Source organism: Agelaius tricolor, unplaced genomic scaffold (assembly GCF_023055355.1).
Source record: "Agelaius tricolor isolate 1412-34295 unplaced genomic scaffold, bAgeTri1.0.p SCAF_11, whole genome shotgun sequence".
In the NCBI taxonomy this organism is placed as follows: Eukaryota; Metazoa; Chordata; class Aves; order Passeriformes; family Icteridae; genus Agelaius; species Agelaius tricolor.
This window is the reverse complement of record NW_027269271.1, coordinates 13431791-13449482: the sequence shown is the minus strand read 5'-3', so window position 1 is coordinate 13449482 and position 17692 is coordinate 13431791. Positions and strand designations below refer to the sequence as shown.

At 43.2% G+C, this 17692-nt stretch overlaps 1 protein-coding gene across 13 annotated transcripts in view; it reads left to right on the top strand.

The window, feature by feature from the left end:
- PTBP2 (polypyrimidine tract binding protein 2) overlaps positions 1-17692 on the top strand; it is a 214187-nt gene that overhangs the window by 119310 nt on the left and 77185 nt on the right. Inside the window, exon 1 of one of the 13 annotated variants that reach the window (XM_071436208.1) lies at positions 9753-9767. The exons of the other annotated variants lie outside the window; for them this stretch is intronic. The gene's annotated coding sequence lies outside the window, so the exon portion shown is untranslated. Of the gene's footprint in view, positions 1-9752; positions 9768-17692 lie in introns of those variants that run through there. 13 annotated transcript variants of the gene reach the window in all.

Sequence of the window (17692 nt, the reverse complement as noted above, 5' to 3'; positions counted from 1 at the left end):
TATTCTTACAAGTGGAATTAAAGACTTTAAATTGTTCTGTAAGTTGACAAATATTTACACTGCTGCAATGTGTAAATCAGTCCCTTGTATGCATTAGTAGTAAAGCTTGATGTGGTTGTATCCAGGTCTCTTGACAGTTGTGCACATGGTAAGAATGAAGTGAGAGGAGATCCAGGGCTGAAATGTGACCCCCCTTTGGCAGCCCACAGTGCTGTGGCCACGTGCTTGTCCCTGGCTGGAGATGTGGCCCTGGCCTGTGATGGGGATGTGTTGCTCTGTTTGCTCCTCCAGTGAGCCACCCCATGGGTGCCCCTCCTGTCTGCCCCACAAGGACAGAGCCCCCCACCCTCAGTGGGGCTCAACTGCAGGCCAGGCACCCCTGGGTGCTGCTCAGGAGCCAGCCCTTGCCAGCAGGGAAATGCCACAAGGCACAACACAGACACCTCCTCTGCTGCCCTTCATTGCTCATCCTTCTCTTTTTGTTCCTTTGTGATTCAACTTCTTTAATTGCTGAACTTACTCTTGGACTCTGGGGTATCATAATTCTGTTTTCCTTAAATGCAAGAGCTCTCAGTGTTGCCTATTTGGGGACAGTGTGTTCAACAGTGCAATTTTTATTCATAAAAGTGCTTTCCCTCAAATAATGAATTTCACATGTGTTTCTCCAGAAGCTACAGCAAATCCAGTTTGAGGGTACATGTTTTCATATGATCAGAGTTTAAAAAAACCACCATCTTCTTATCTTCTTCCTTATTTTTCTCTTTTTCCATTTTGCTTCCTTTGGGTCTGGGATTTGTGCCCATATCTGTCTACACTCAGGAGGTGCTGGGGATCCAGATGCATTCTCAAGGGCTGGATTACTGCTTCCCACTCCCTTCTGTTGTTGCAGTGCCCCATGAAAACAGCTGTGGAGCTGGGTGATAGGATCTGGGTGTGTTTTAAGTGGTAACTGCTGCATTAGTCATGCTTAATGCCTGTAATCAACAGCACTATTTCTGTCTCCCAGTAGTGCAGAGGGTTTGTTGCAGCAGGTTTTTTTGTGCAGGCACAGACCCCCTGGATGTCCATGACTGAGCCAGGACACCTAATTCTTTTTCCTTCTCTCCCATTTTGGAGGGAAAATGGGCCATTTTGGAGGATGTTTGGCCTCACCAGGTAGATAAGCTGAGGATTCTGCTCCCCAAGGACCATGCTGTGATTTGTAAAGCAGTTTCACCTGGGCAATAAGAGCTGGTGTAGGGATTCTCTGCCAGGGTTTCCAGTCTGATGTGCGGTCCTGTCCCCTGTTCCCACGAGCTCTGAGTGTTGGGAGCTGCTGCTGCACAGTGCCTGGGGCTGCAGTTATTTCAGCCCCTCAATTCCACAGCCCTTCCACAGCTGAGGCTGACTCTGTACCTGACACTGAGCCAGGGGGAAAACATGTTAGTTATTTGTTAGTGAAACACAGACAAATACAGCTTTTCAGGAGGCCTCTTGCAGAAGCCTGGTAAGGCAGCATTTCTCTCCTCCCAGCTGTGATCCCTGCTAGGTGCTGTGACTTTCTGGAGTTTCTGTTGCTGGCTGCACACCAAACAAGGCTTCTTTCCTACTCCAGCCTTTCCCTCAGGAATTGTCGTGGTTCAAAGACTCCTCTGTAGGTCCATGGGCCTTCAAAGAAGACCTTTCCTTTGTATGGCAGCTTTGATACAAATGAACCTCGGAGGTTTAACTGCCAGATAAAAGCAGAGTGCATTAACCCCCTCAATTGCTCTAATGAAGCCAGGGTGAAGTTGTAAAGTCTGGGTCACAACTAATGGATGAGCCATTAACACTTCCCAGGCACAACAGCACTTAAAAATATCAAACAGAAAATGCATTTAGTGACTTTCAGGTGCAGAGCTGGTCACGGTGTTTTGAGAGCAAACCATCATGAAAAGATTGCAATTTCATTGCCTCTCCCCTACTCTGCTTCCTGCCCTACATGTATTTACATTTAAGGTCAACTCTTCACAGGAGGGTTTTTGCCATCATGAATCTGACAGATGGCAGGTAACTTTTGTGTAAGTGCTTAACACTTCAAGAACTTGTGCTGAGCCAGAAACTTTATTTCCAAATTTCAGTACTGATTAACAGTGCTGTACTGGCAGGTATTATTGCTGGCTTATTCACTGGATTTATATCAGAAAGGTTTGAGGTCCTAGTCTCTCTTTGAAAGGATATCCTGCTGGATGAGGTAATTGTTTCCTCTGACACCAAGAGACTGGATTAAGATCAGTTGCTTTCCTCCATGGTGCTGAATGCCCTGGGTGGATGGGCAGTGGAACCCTGTTCCAGCAGAGAGTACCATTTGTAGATGTTTACTGCAAAAGTTACTGCTCACCCTCAGTCTACTTTCAGAGACAGAGGAGCCTGTTTAAATAACATATGTGGTTGTTGAACAATGGGGAGTGTTTCAGAGGGCAGCAGGCTTTTCCTGGCAGGGGTTTGCTGCCTTGGACTAGGATTCAAGCTCCAAACATGGCTTTGTGGAGGTGAAGACCTGAAAAGAGCAGCTCCCCAAAATTCTATGAGGTTGCTTCATCTGATAGGAACTTTTACAGGAAGTCTGGTTATGCTGCAGGCTTTGTTCTGGGCCTTGGCACTGACTGCAACCTGGATTATGTTCTCCATAAAACAGAGTTGTTGAGTGCTTTTCTTCCTGTTTTTTTTTTTCCCAGGCAAAAAGTTAAATGAGCTGCAGCCAGCCTGTGAGCTGACCCTGTGTCCCCATGGCTGAGCCTCTGCCCTGCTCACAGTGCCCACGTGTGGGGAGAGGCTCAGCCATGGATCTCCTGCCATCCCCTGAGCAGCTGTGCTGGGGCAGTGCTGAGATGATGTGATCACCCCCCCTGTGATCCTTCTCTCAGCCCTTACAGCAGCTGTTTCCTTGCTGGTCTCTGGGAAGTTTTCATCCCAGGCACTCCTGGAAGACATTTCTGTTGCACTTGGGAAACACTTCCAAGTGTTGAGTGCATGTCTTATGCATGTGGCCTTGTTGCTGCTCTCAGTTAATTCTACCCACCTGGGAGAGGATGTGGGTCATTGGGAAAGCTGAGGGGAGCAGCTTGTGGCACTGAAGATACACCAGCCCCTGCCCCAAGAGCTGGATGATTGTATAAGGCTGCAAATGAGGAATTCCCTTCCAGCTCAGCAGTGCTGTGCTAAACTGTGTCATAAGCGTAAGCTTTCACCTGCTTGTGAAGAGCCTCCCTTCCCCAGCTGTGCATCTTTTGCATCTGCCTGGCACAGACAGGCTGATGCAACAGCCCCTGTGAAACCTCACTCTGCTGTGCTGGCATCTCCTGGAGCTGCAGATGAAGGTATGGTTGCACAAAATGCTCTCTGCTGCTCCCTCAACGTGCTGAAGCGCACAGGTTGGATTATGGAGTTGTAAAGGGAAGATGTATGTCTTAATTACCTACCAGCAGTTTGTTAGTCTATAAAAGAGAAATACAGAATTGTTATTTAAGCCTTCTTTGTATGATTCTTTTCATACTGAGCAAATACTGCATACTAAAATTACAAGGTGGGACAAGAACAGTCAGTAGCATTCCTGTTAAAACCTTGCCCTGCTTGGTAAGATACATCTCCTGTCTGATTCTCCACTTGCCTGTCAAACTTGTACCACTATCCACAAGCAGAAGAAGGAACTGCTGCTGTAAAACTACATAGCCTTTAGACTTCCAGATGAATCCTTAGGGCATAATTTAAGGAAACAGGGTCATGTGTTGGACACCGTGTCTTGCACGATGGTGTCATTATCTCTTATGTATTAGCAGGCTACTAATGCTGACATCTAATTAGCACCAAGAAACTGATTAACTCTCAATAGGGTCAAGAGAAAGAAGAAAAATAGATCTCAGGCAAGCAATTAGGTCATTTATTCAATAAATTAAAATACTTGTGATTATAAGCTCACTCTGTCATTTTATTTCTGTACTGCTCAGCTGAAGGCAGAAACAATGATAAAATAGTAAATGTAACTCCAGGTAATGGCAGCTTATTCAAAACAGAGAACACAAAATAAACCCACCTGAATTTCCTCTAATGGACAACTTATAATCCAAAACAGATGCATTTATTAGACAAAAAGTCACATTCAAATACCAGTAAAATAAATGGAGTCTATTCAGATTTTTTATTCTCATGATTGGGCTGTTCCACACTCTGGAGGCCAAGTACATAAACAATGCTTCAAGAAACCTTTGTTACATGGTAGACATTTATGTTTATTGTGTACTTTTTGCAAACTAGCCTGAATGCTCAGAAATGGCAAGTCAGATGAACATTGTACAGGCAGCAGTCACCATCTTCTTATATATCACCTTTGCCAATTAATCTTAATTTTTTAAAATAAGGCAGTGTAGGTGCACAGTTTGTGGTAATTGGCAATGGGGCTGTGTCTGAGCCTCATCCCTCATGGACTGCAGCTGTGAGCAGCACTGACAGCAACGAGCCCTGGAGTGCCCAGGGGCACTGACCAACCACCAAAGGGAACAGAGGGCACACAGGTGCAGGGCATCAACAGGAGGGGATAAAAGGCTGGGACAAAGAACAAGAAGGGCAGATGTTTGAAGCTTTCTGGAGTGGTGTGATGTTACTCTGTATGGGCAGAGACCTGAAGCCTTCTGATGTGGTAAGGTGTGTTACTCTGTTTGGCTGAATGCTTAAAGCTTTCTGAAATTGTTTGATGTTACTCTGTATATTGTGGCCATCTGAACTATGACATAGTTCAGTTACCAGGTGTGGCGTGTGCTGTGACAAGGCAAGACTTTTTGTTTATTCTTGTGAAAATGAAGTAAAAAGCACCTATCTGTGCTATCAGCTAGTGCATTCCACTCACAGACCCTGGTGTTTTCTGCTCTGGTTGTAGTGACCCAAAAGGATTTTGCTTTTCATGGTGGAGTAGCCCTTCAGAGCCTTATAACAGACAAGTTGGCCATACTCCCTTCTTGCCGACTCAGTTTGAAGCATTTCTTAATTGGGTTTATTTAAATGCTAATTTTATTGAATTCAGACTCCTCTAAATCACAGAGGTGAGTTCTTGTCAGACTTCTCCAGTAATAACAATTTTTCAAAAGGTTTGGACCTCAGATTAGGTTTGGACAAACACTAGAAGGTCTATTAGTGTGTCCAACACTGACTGCAAACCATGAGGTTTCTGGTGCCTTGTTTCCAGTCCAAGATCTCTTCTTCCCTGCTGTAGGTTCTGCTTCTTTGTCTCTGGGTTTGAAACTCTCTTACTCGCAATTTAAAGATTGCCCTTTCCATAACCCCCCCCCCACAACAAATCTGTCTATCTGACGTATGTGTACTACAAGGAAGTGGCCAAATTTTTGTTGATTGAGACCTGTACTGCCCTTCAGAGCCATTTTTATACTTTGCTGACTATAACCTTTCGCCTGAGAACTGCATTTCAGTGCACACTTCGTGGCACCCCATGGTTGCCCTGTGCACGTCACACGGCGTTTAGCTCATGTGTGCAGGTGTCTGTGCAGGCTTGTGGCTGTGCTGGAACTTGTAGAAGTGTGGTTTTCTGTTCAAAGTGATGCCTGCAGTGTCTGCTGGAGGGAGCAGGTGCTGGCAATGCTTTCTCCCCTGGCCTTTCCTTCCTGTGCTCTGGCCACATGAAGCATGGGCTCTGCTCTTGGAAGGAGAGCTTCTCCCACCTTTTCTCCAAAGATACTTTTAGAAGACCAAAAGGATAATCAGACCTTTACCAAGGCTCAAGATCAGTTTGGAGCTGTTAGGAACAGGCTTGGAGGGAACTGCTGCTTCTTCCTAACCTGCTTCAGTTGCAGTGGCCAGGGAGGAACCTGGTAGGGCCAAGCTCATGCCCCCGTGAGCAGCCTCCAGAAGCTGCCCTCTCCCCATTCCTGCCTCAGCTGAGCTCACCCGAGTACCAGTGCCACTCTGGGCCTGGGGGTGGTCCTGGTGCTCAGAGGCAGGGAAATGCCCAGGGCCAGTGAAGCTGAGTCGCTGCTGGGCTCCCACAGTACTGGTGCTCCAATAAATGATCTGAGCTGGAAGCGCGGCACACTCTGAATGCCTGTGGCAGGCTCTGAGTTAAACTGAGGCTTACACAACAGTCTCTAAATGTAAAAATCAACACAGCAAAGGTCATTTTAAAAGAACAGGAAAATAACCTCTCAAAATGTTTTTCTTTTTTTAACGTTTTCTTCTTGTTATTAAAACAAATATATCAAGGATGAAGTAGAGTATGTAGCATTAAGCAGTGAGAAATTAATCATTGGTACCTAGTCTTGAACACTTGATTTTTTTTTGAGAGTGTCTTGAAACAGTTGTCATAAACACCAACAAATGCAAAGCAGCTTTCAAGATGACTTTTTGTTATAGGCATATTCCTGAACTATTCATCTGTGTTAAATGCATTTTGCCTTGAATCATATGTCATGTTGCCAGAAAAGAGTTGTTTCCATGCCAACTCATTTGCAACATGGGGGAAAAAAATCAAAGCTACTAACATCTGCAAGATGTCAGTACTGATATAAGCCACTTGCAATGAAAAACACAGAACTGCAGGAGGGTTTGCCAAATAGGCACTATATATAGGGTAGAATGTCATAAACTAATCGCCGAACAGTGCATTTCCATTCCTTTTTTGGCTGTATTCTTGATCTAATCTCTTTGCCAGAAAAAGCTTGCAGCAAAAGGAGCATCAGTGTCATCCACATGCATTTCTCTTGTAAAGAAGGAATTACTTGGATTTGTTTTTCTGACTCAAGCCTCCACAAAAGCCACTTAATTTAAAACATTTAAGAACTTGTACAAGAAACTGCTGCTTCACTTTCCATACTATTTCCTTTCAATTTTCTCGGCTGCAGGGTCTCCTTTTATAAAGGTCCTATTCATCAGCAAGATTAATGAGACCTGGTGTCTGAAACTGTGGATTCCATTTCACAGCTACTATTTCCTCTGCATTCTTCTTCTCACCCCCATCCCTTTTTCTTTTTTTTTATAAAAGAAGATTGTTCGTTTATTATCTAAGTATTATGAAATGCCAGAGGCTGAGGCTCTGAAGCCTGAGCAGTTCAAATATCGAGGTATATTTAATTTTAAGATGATCCAAGCATTGCTGTATTTGAAGAGACATAGGAGGTGGCATTACCTGTGTTTTTTGTTTTTTTCTTTTTGGAGGTATTAAAGCAGTTCTAATTTCCAAAAGGTGTTTTTAATACATTGTTGTAAATCCATTTTTTTGGCACCTGGAGGGTATACCAGGTCACCTGTTGCACGTGCTGCCAGGTCCATCATCTCCTCTCAGGTGGCTGTCAGGGCATTTGCTCGGTGTGACGCACGAGGGTTGGTTTGCAGGGTGGGACAGGCCTGGGGACAGCCACGCCAGCAGTGCCACCTCCACAGCCAGGTGCTCTGCTGGACATGGAGCTGCAGTGCCCCAGGATCCCTGCGGCAGCTCTGTGCCCCACCTCCTTGCCAGGCTCAGGTAAAGGGGAGGCTGTTTTGCTCAGTGGCAGGCTCCAGAGGGCTGCTGGCACTGCCTGCCCCGTGCACAGTGCTGTCAGCACACACCACGGGGTCTGCAGCTCGGTACAGGGAACTGCTACCTTCCACAAAGGAGCAGTCATGCTTTCTCAGTATTGCTTACCCCGTGAAAGCAATTACCAGAGTTGTCACGGCGGCGGGGAACAGAAAGGAGTTAATTTCATGGGAGTCATCTTTGCATAAGAGAGATTTGAAATATCAAATTGAAACATTTATGGCAAAACCTTTTGCGAAGAGAAGGTCTTGACTACCTATGCTTGTTAGTAAGGTAGAGGGGGATGGGAGGTAACTAATCTACTGCATTTCAGGTATTTCCATAATTTTACTTCTACTATCTTTAGACTGATAAAATTCTCATAGAGATCATTTTTATACTTCATAAAGATCTCAATCCAGATTCATATAACTTTGCTTTATTAGAGTGCTTCTACTGAGACTTTTTTTAATAGAAGACTATCACAGGCAAGCAAAATTGAGAGCAAATGTAGGAATTGATTCCTATAGCACATTATTTATTTCACTGAGTTTTGAAAATTAAACCTCAAGTAAGACCATTTAAGGATATGAAAGATTACCTGAGTTTGTTTTTTTTTTTTTTTGAATGAGAATGAAATGCTGTGAGCTTTGCTGTTACTGAGCAGAAGTTTAGGTTATATCACCAAGAGCATATAGCACACACTTCACAGTGTTGTTTTTCCATGCAAGTTCAGTGTGTGTGTATTTATATGTATGTACATACCTTACATAGATGTCAATATGCACATTAATAGATGTGCTGGATAAACTATGTTAAATTGGCTTCCATCTGAAATACATTGTATTTAATTTCTGATACAAATGTAATTGAAAGAGAGTAGAAGGTATTTAGCTTCTGCTTCTTAAAATGTATGTGCTTTGTGCAGTGTCAACAGCATCCTTTTAACTAAGCTGTTTCTTTTTTTTTCCTGTGTGTGTACTAACTCAGTAGAGCAGGAAAACATCTTTAGAAGAGGAAAATATGACTGTAAAATGATTTTTAAGAGTTCATTTGAAGTCAGTCAGGCACAACACCTAGAAATGCTTTAAATTGGATTTTTTCTTAAATCAGATTTCAGGTTGACAGTGTCCTACGCTGTTATGCCCAGAATTATAACCTGGAATTCTGTTGCACTTTGCCTATCTCCACTCTCAAACACATGCTGCATCTCCTTCCCTTTGCACAAGCATTAATGCAACAAGAATAGCTCAGTCTGTGTATGCTGAGCCTTGAGGAAAATTGAGTATATTTTAAAAAGGGTTTCAGTTTCTAGAAAATGACATGACGAGGCAGTGTCTGTAAGGAAGGGCTGGGGCGTGTTCAGCTGCAGGCCGGGCTCACAGGGTCTGTTGGGGAGAGCTGTGAGCCCCTGCCTCGCCGCTTCCTCCTCGCGGAGCACCAGCCCTTCCTCTTGTCCCCTTTTTGCCTCTGCTAATGAAGGTGCAGGTGAGCTGAGGTCGTGGTGAGACAAGAGCAGCCCTGGCCTTTCTGCAGCAGGGCTCAAAGTGCTCCTTGTGGGATAATTGACACAGTTATGCAATTATGGACACTTAGCATGAGGTTAGATGAGCTCTTGACCAAAGGGGCTGATCGTGTCATGCTTTTTGAAATAAATATTCCTTACTGCTTAGCTATACTATTGAGAGAAAATGACCAGCTGCAGGAACCTGAATACACAAGTTCCCAGATTAGAATCCTGTCTGAGAGCAAAATGCAGGAATATGTGCAGGGAAATGCAGACAGTTAAAAACACCTAGTCCTGAGAGACCCCAGCCTGTGCTGTAGCTTATGATACTGGCTACAATTCCTGCATCATCCTCCATTCTCATTCCAGGTTTGGCTTCAAATAGAGTTGACCCAAAACATAAGTTACAGTATTAAGGCACAGTTGTGCCCTAACAGTCTATTCTGGTAGATAGGATTTCTTAAGGTGAAACTCTCATTCTTTATTTTTCAGAGAGATGAATAATGGCAGACAAAGCAAATCTGCTGCTACCTGTCTCTAGCCTTTTGCTTCATCTGAACTCCTGTGGCTTCCCCTCTCTGAATGTCAGGCAGTGCCATTGCCCAGGTCCTGCTCTATCTCCATGCTGAGCCTTTACCCACCATCTGATTCATCACAGTGATTTTTCATCTCAATTTGATATGTGAGCTGCTGGCTCCACTGCTGTGTCACGGCTGTCGCTAATTTGGCATGACTCGCATCGTGGTAGGTTATTCACTCTCTGTTTTTTCTTTTTAAGAGTTTTGAACCCAAGTCCATCTCCTAGGTAGGGCATTGTCCTCACTTAACACAAGCACTTTACTGATTTTGCTGTGTTGTGATCACAGAGTTAGTTTTAAAATAACATTTGTGTCTACTACCTGCATTTTCTAAGGCAGTGGTTACTTGATGAAATCAAGGATTGCTGCTAGACTCTTCTGCTGGAAGTGCCTTCCTCTCTCTTGCCTGTAGCAGGGAGGAACTAAAAGGACTCGCTTCACTTAAATAAAAAATCCAGGATAGCTTGATTTTTATCGAGGTTTTGTTTTTATGATACAGTTGTCCTAATGATCTTTGATCCATCAGTAAGAGATGTCACTGAGCTTCTGAGGTTTTCTGTGTGATGAGAGCATGACGATGGACTCAGTAGGTGATGTGCTCTGGTGCTCTTCTCTGTGAAGACTGAGGGCTGTGATACTGGTTTATTTTTCAGGACAGGCTAAAGACCGGTTCTTTGGTGTAGCCCCTAAGCGTTTCTTTTCTTAAAATCTTACCATGGTTAAGTTAGTTGTTTTCTGTAATCTTTTGTAGCTCCTCTTTGTAATAAGCAAGTTTCATTGTGCCTGCACCTGATGATTTAATATTTTGATCAAACTACCTTTGAATGCTGAGCCTTTGAGTGTTTTTCTGACTTGGATGATCTTCCACATACAGCCTTTCAAGAGAATACTTTTTAGAGGGTTTCAAGCCAATCATTCAAATGAGATCCTTACAAAATTGTTAATTCATCAGTTGTTTGAAACTAGAGTGGCTTTTACATCAGACCAACCATTTCAACATAACCGAGCCCTGTAACTGTCCCCTTTAGTCTCCCAATTGACTGCACACTGTAGTCTTTGTGAGCTTGTATTTCTGCATGTATTTTCTGTGATTGTGTCTTTTTTTTTCCTCTTGCTTTGAGTGAAGGAGTTGCTCCTTTTTATTAAAAAACAGGTATCTTCCTCAGGTTTTCATGCTGTGCTTCTTACTCTCTTTGCTAAACATACCAGCTACTGCTATCAGTCCTGAATCTGAACTTCTCTGCCATTTGAGGACCCAGAGTGCCAGGTATTATCTCAGGATGTTATTACTCCTACTCTCAGGATTTTTGGCTAGAATTATTTCAAAGTAATTCTTAAAAACAAAAAAAAAAGAGAGAGAGAGACGCTCAAACACTAGCCCTTTCTTCTTTATTCTTAGTAAACCCCTTTAAGTCTTGGCCTTTGCTGTGAGAAAATTTCTGCTGTCCATTTCAGTGGGTTGCACAGGGCTCTTGCTTAAGAAGCCATCAAGACCTCTCCAGTCTTTATGTTCTATTACCGATGTTAGTGCTTAAAAAAAAAAGAGGGCAGTAAATCAAGTTTTCATTAAAAATATGCCTTTTTAAGGTGACTGTAGTGAGGTTTCTGTACCTGTAATTTTTCAGTTAAACTTTAAATATAAAATAATTGAGGATCATGTTCTGCTTGCAACTCTTTCTCAGCATCCTGGTAATTTTGAATGAGCTTATCTACTATTCTCTTCTCTTTTAATACAGTAAGAGCCTTGCAACTATTTTTGGACCAGCTTTTTTTCAACTGTTCAGTCACATTTAAGCTGCACGAGGTTCATGAGGAGATATATGGTTTCAAAGAGAAAGCAAGCTTTGAAGAATTTCTTGTCTGTAGAAAGATTTGTATGTATGAACTCCTTTTCTTCCTATATTCCCATGTCTAGTGTTAGGAATTATTTCAATTTAGAAAACTTTTTGCCTCGATCTTGAGGTCATTCTACTTAAAGATTCTCATTGCTGCAGATACATTTATACACTTTAAATTTGTTTCAGTTCTAGCAGTGCCCATGACAGGTGATAAGTATTTCCAAACACTTAAATGCAGCTCTGAGGAGTTTATAATCATCTGTCTCCAGGAATTCCCATCGGATTCTTGTTTTAAATGCCTTGCTGTCCACTAAGGGAAATATCTGTTGGAGAACCATGCAAGCTCTAGGGGTACCTGTGTTCCCTCCATCTCTAACAGATAATTCTTATCTCCTGCATGTCTGCTTGGACAGGTTTGCTTTATAACAAAATATGATTTGATCAAACACAGTTGCTTTAGGCGTTGGTCAGGTTTTGATACTCCCTGGCTAAACAAGGTACAACACCTCCAGTTTGGACATTGCTGCTGTAGGGATTGCCCCCTCAGAGGCATTTCTGAGACACTAAACTGCAAGTCCTCTGAGCTGAATGAGTGTTTATTTGCCTTGTGCCTTGCTAAGATCAGTCTCGCTTCCTGATGGAGCTCTGTCACATCAGAAATGGTGTTGATCTGCAGATGTTAAAATAGCACAGCTTTGCTTCCTGTAAGCAACCCCAGTGTTGTTCCACCCACCCATGCCCTACATGTAGGGGAGCCTACATCATCATCAAGAAACACCATGCCACTTTCTGCCTGCAAATAGAAATGTACTTGCTTTGATTTCCCTCTGTAAATGCTTTGTTCTGTATTTCAGCACATTTTAAGCTTTCTATTCTGTGTTAGCAGTTAGAATTTTCAGATTGGAGCACAGGTATTACAGAGGAGGGACAGAATTAATTCTGTGCTGAAAGAGCTGTTCTAAACAGAAATAGTGCTGATGCACTTTCCCTTTTCACCTTACAGGGGGATATTATATATGCATCACCTTGGGTTTACAGTAGGCTGTGCAAATATCCGTTTTGCAACAACTTGAGGCTATGCCATATTTAAGTACTACAAATATGCAGTTGTTACAAGCATGCTTTACTACCACGAACTGCTTTGATCAAATGTTCAATAGATATTGTGACTGAGCAGCACAGGAACACACAAAGCATTAGCTGGTATTGTTAGTGAAAAACAAAACCAAACAAAGCCAACATTATGTAGTGCAGTCTACTCTAGACATAGCATTCCAATTAAGAGTGAGGTTATTAAGTTCAAAAAGCCAAATACATGTACTTCTTTTTAAAGTTTAATCTTTTCTTTGAGAACCTCATATGAAGCTATTAGCACTGAGAAGAAATCTACTGTCAAGAAATTGCAGTAAGGGCCTAAATTGAAAGCAGAATGGGAGAGTCTTTTTGCTCCACTATGCCAATTATGTTGCCACTTTTGTCTCTGCACTGCATGACTGATAGGGATCTACAAATGCTCAGATCCCAAGGGATTTGAGCACATCTGGTGAAAATTGGAAATCAATAGGAGTTTATAATCACGAGCAAACTGCATCATTTTCATGGGGGTGAAAGATGGCAGCTATCCAGAGATGCCATGGACGTGGGTCCATCAGGTGTATTTGTTGGAGCCTTCTGCTCAACATGAGAAGTACAAGGTCCTGGTTTCTTGGCAAATTAAGCCTATGACTTGCCTCTCAATTAGCAAGGGAAGAGAAAAATGTTCACTGACCTTTCCATTCAGATGAATATTTTGAAGCTGAAGAGGAGGATTCACTTTCTGGATGTGAATTTTAAATGTATTGGCAGTCCTGCTGAGGAGGCAAATGTTTAGTTTTCAGTCCTGTCACTAGACTGCAAATTCATCCCAGGTCTGGCTTGAAGCAAGTTTCATCTCCAAAGCTGGGAGGTAATTTAGTTTCCAGGGTTATTCTGTCCTGGCTTTTGCTTAAGCAAAGGCTACCAATTCAATGTGACAATGAGAATTACTATCCACTAGGGGCCAAACTATGCCCACCAAAGGCTTGATTTCCTTTCTGAAGCACATTTCTTCACTAGCAGTTGAAATTGCATGCTTTTTTTTTCCTGAGCCCACTACTTGATGTATTCAATTCCAGACTGTCCTTGAGCTCTCCAAGTCTCACCCTGAATCCACAAGATACAGTTCACTTGTTCTAGAGAAATGTGCAGCAATTATGAATATTATGACTGTATTTGTCTATAGGGCAGGCAGGCAAGACATAAAAGTCAGTCTATTGATGACAAACATAAAAGAGATGTCAGTTTTCAGAGATGGGGGAAATTATGTCTATTGCTGGCTCAAATACAATTTTTTCAATGTGTGTAATAGCTGAAATGATCCTGCTCCTGTGTTGAAGAAGGGATTGTGAAAGAACTCACCCAGGGATGGCTCAGTAAAGGTCTGAATCAAAGCTCAGGGCAATCACTGGGCAGTCTTTCAAGCAAGACGTGCTCCTGGATCCTGTGTCCCTTGTACATCTCTCTGCTTCCTTCAGTGTTTGAGAAAGCTGACAAATGGAGGCAGGCACTGCTGAGACACACTAAGGCACACACCTGTTTATGTGTCCATGGTTTGTGGTCACTGGCCAGCTGACTTTAATGCTGTGGTCTGTTACTGGGAACTCGGCATAACCATTGATGTGTATCTTTCCATTCTATGGAAGAAACCAAGAATTCCAAAACTAAGAATTCTGAGATTGTTCTTGAGCTTTTCTTTCTCCCACAAGGTACTAACAAATGAGCTATTGGATTAGTTACAGCTTTCATTAAAATGTAATTAAAAGATGTCATACTTTTATAGTCGGACTCAGCTGTAGCCAAACATATGGGCATAGTAAAACATTTCAGAGAACAGAGAGATTTTGTGGTCCTGCTGAGAAAATGATAGCCTTATGGCTTCTCACTTAATTATTTTAAAATTAATAATAGCAATTGTTTAAGTTGTCCTTGTTGTAACAGAGCAGCTTTTAATATTCCTGGCTGAAATGCTCAGTTGTGAAGGTAGTTAGTCTGCTGTGGATATGGAGAGCAGCTCAGGGTCCTCAGTCCTGCTGCTTCCTACAAAAGACATCTTGGCACCTTGTGCACATGCATGGGACATTGCAGGTGCTCAGGGGAAGGGCCTGAAGCCCTGCCACTCCTGTCTGGAGGGGACAGCCTGGCTGCCAGGTCTGACATACTTGCTGTGTTCTCCACTGCTGTGGCTGTGCCTTTGGCAAATTACTCCGAGATGGAGACAGGCTGGGATGTTGAGTATTTAGGTCACTTCCCCAGAATGGGAAGTATGTCTGTGGCTTTATTACAGTGATTTGAAGTTCTACAAAGTCAAGCAGCTGACAGAGGAGGGAGATCTCTGCTAATAGCCTGGTCCCAGTGCAGTCAGGGCACAGGAGCTGCAGTTCAAATCATTGCTCCAGAGCAGGGATCCCAGCAGGGCTCCTGTGCCACAGAAGGCTTTGGGTTTTACAGCTTTCCATGCTGGCTCTGTGCTGTGACACAGGAGCAGTTCCTGGGTGTGAGGAGGGCATGGCTGTGCAGGTGAGCCATGCCCTGGGCTCCTGCTGGCAAAGCTCTCTGTGTATACCCAGGTGTACGGAGGGGAAAGTGCTGCTGCCTGTCCAGGGCACTCCTCTCCACGGAGCTGGCTGTAGGCTTAAACACGTGGGGGGAAATTGTAGGGGGAGCCAGGGGCCTCTGAGCCACGGGCTCAGCCACAATGAGACACAATGAGACACGGGCATCCTCAGCCTGCACAGCTGGAGATGGGGAGCCAGGCTGCCCCAGGACAGAGAGAGGTGCTGCAGCTGCTGCATCTTGGGGTGCAGGGGCACTCAGGGTGACTCCCCACGGCACCCTGCTCTGCCTTCTCCTCCACTTCAGCCTCTGCAACACCAGGCAAGGTGGGATGCCTGGAAGGGACACCTTGGGATGCAGGCTTTGTTCCCCTCATTTTTCAGAAGAGAATAATATTCAGCTTCTCTGAAGATGTTATCTATATTCAATGTTCTCTGTACCCCACTCTGGGAGACAGCTAGGGCACTTTGAATTATAAATGCAGAGAGAGTTCTCTCTGAAAGTAGTTGGGGGATGCTCATTTATTCTGAAAGGTCCACAAATTTTAACACAGATTCAAAAATTTAATTTAAATATGCATTACTTATTGTTATACACTTTTTCCACTTGCTTGTAAAACTTGTTCAGAAATGTGAAATCACATTCTGTACCCATTGCAGGAGGGAAAAATGTATAATAAACAACCTTACCACAATCTATTTGCATGGATTACCTGAACACTTATAAGTAACTAATCTGTTTAGGGGAACCAGAATCAGCCCTCATACATGAAAAATGCAGAAGTTGCAAAATATAATTTGAGGAGGAATTAATGACTCTCCAGTAGCATCACGTATTTCTAGTCCCAGGAAAAAAAGACACTGTCACCTTGTATGTAATATTGGGATATTGAGAGCACTTGCTCAGTGTAGAACTGCAATCAGTATGTATGCAACACCACAAATCCTACTCTTAGTGGTGTTAATATTAATTAATTATCATTAATATCTGGGTCACAAAGCAGTGACAACAAGGTAGAGCGGTTTCTCTGTGCCAGTAGTTCCTGCATGTGTGCCCCTGCCAAAGTCCTGCTCAGCCAGAAGTGAGCTGCAGGGCACTCCATACCTGCATGCACCTGGATCCTGCAAGAGTGAGACTGTCACCACTGGGGGCCAAGATGAGAATTTCAGTGGGAGAGAGAGACCAGTAGCATTGTCAGGATTTGAAACAGTAGGAGAAAGAAGTACATTCCTGCACTCTTGTGACTGGTACATGGAAAATGTTTCCATTTCACGAAAGCTGTTTTCCTGCAGGAAGCTATCAAAATATTACTTTAAACAAACTATCTTCTTCAAAGCGCTGAACCAAACCTATTTCATCATCTGTGCAGTTTTCTAAAGGCCTGAATGTGAGCTTGAGCCCTCCAATTAATGTGATTCAGGGAAGGCTAGAACATAAGACTGGCTAAAATATTCAGAAGTTAGAAATTAAACAGATTATAGTAAAGTCAGTTTTATTTGGGGTATGAATTCCAAATAAATGATACAGTGTGCAACTGACTGCTCCGCTATCATGGACATCTGTCTGGAGATTATTCCTTAACAAAAGAGTCTTAGAAATCATTCATATAGTTTGCATTCATGTCAGGTTTTGGTCACAGACAAATTCACACACTCAGCAATGCAGTTAATCTCCTAGATACCCACCACAGAAGAATAGGGATTAATACATTTATCTTGTAAAACAATGCAGTCCTCCTCTGAATTACAACCAGAAATTAGACTGGAGTTATCAAATATGCTCAGTGAGGTTATGACTCAAGTCACTGCATTGTTAAAATTCCCATCTCTCATCGCCTCCTGTTTTGAAGGCTGAGGCCATTAAGTGTCAGCTGCCAACTGGGTTTGCTGCAGTCAGGGAAGTGCCTTCTCCAGCAGGGAATTTCTGCACCAGGGCTTTGCCTTGCAAATGTTATCCACAAGTCCAGGAAAGGTATCGGGAGACGCCCCTGGACTCGGTAATCCATAAAACCTTTATAAAAGTCAATGACTGCTCCGTCAGGGACTGAAGCCATCATTTGCATGGCATGCCAGCAGTGATAAATCTGTCCTGCAGATGTGTGGAGGACTAGTGAGTGTCGTGCTGTTTGCTTACTGAAACCTCTGTTAAGCTCAGAAAAACCTATACTTAACTCACCCTGAAAAAAACCAGAACAAAAACCTTCCAGAGAAACAAAACCGACCCAAAATAGAAATCAAAAAGCCATGGCTATCTGTAAGGGAAGAAAATTTCCTAGTTTGTGGGGTTGGGGAGGGGAGAGAGGAAGGGCTCCTTCATTTTCTATTCCTTCTGAATGTATGTGGCACATGCATTTGTAGGTTAATGGTACCTTTGAGGAAATACAAATCTCGCAGTGATTAACAGAATTTTTATTTTCTACAAGCCTTGTTACAAAATCCACATAGTTCCAGCCTCCGAAATGATAATTAATCTGCTGGTGGGCGTTGTCCGTCTCCAGATTTCCACTGTGGGACACTGGCGTTTCTCATTAAAATGAATCCTGGAGGCACTTTGTTATTGTTTAGACTGTGAAAACCACGGGCGGGCGGGTTTTTTTCCCCCTCTGTATGTTTTGTAAGTGCTA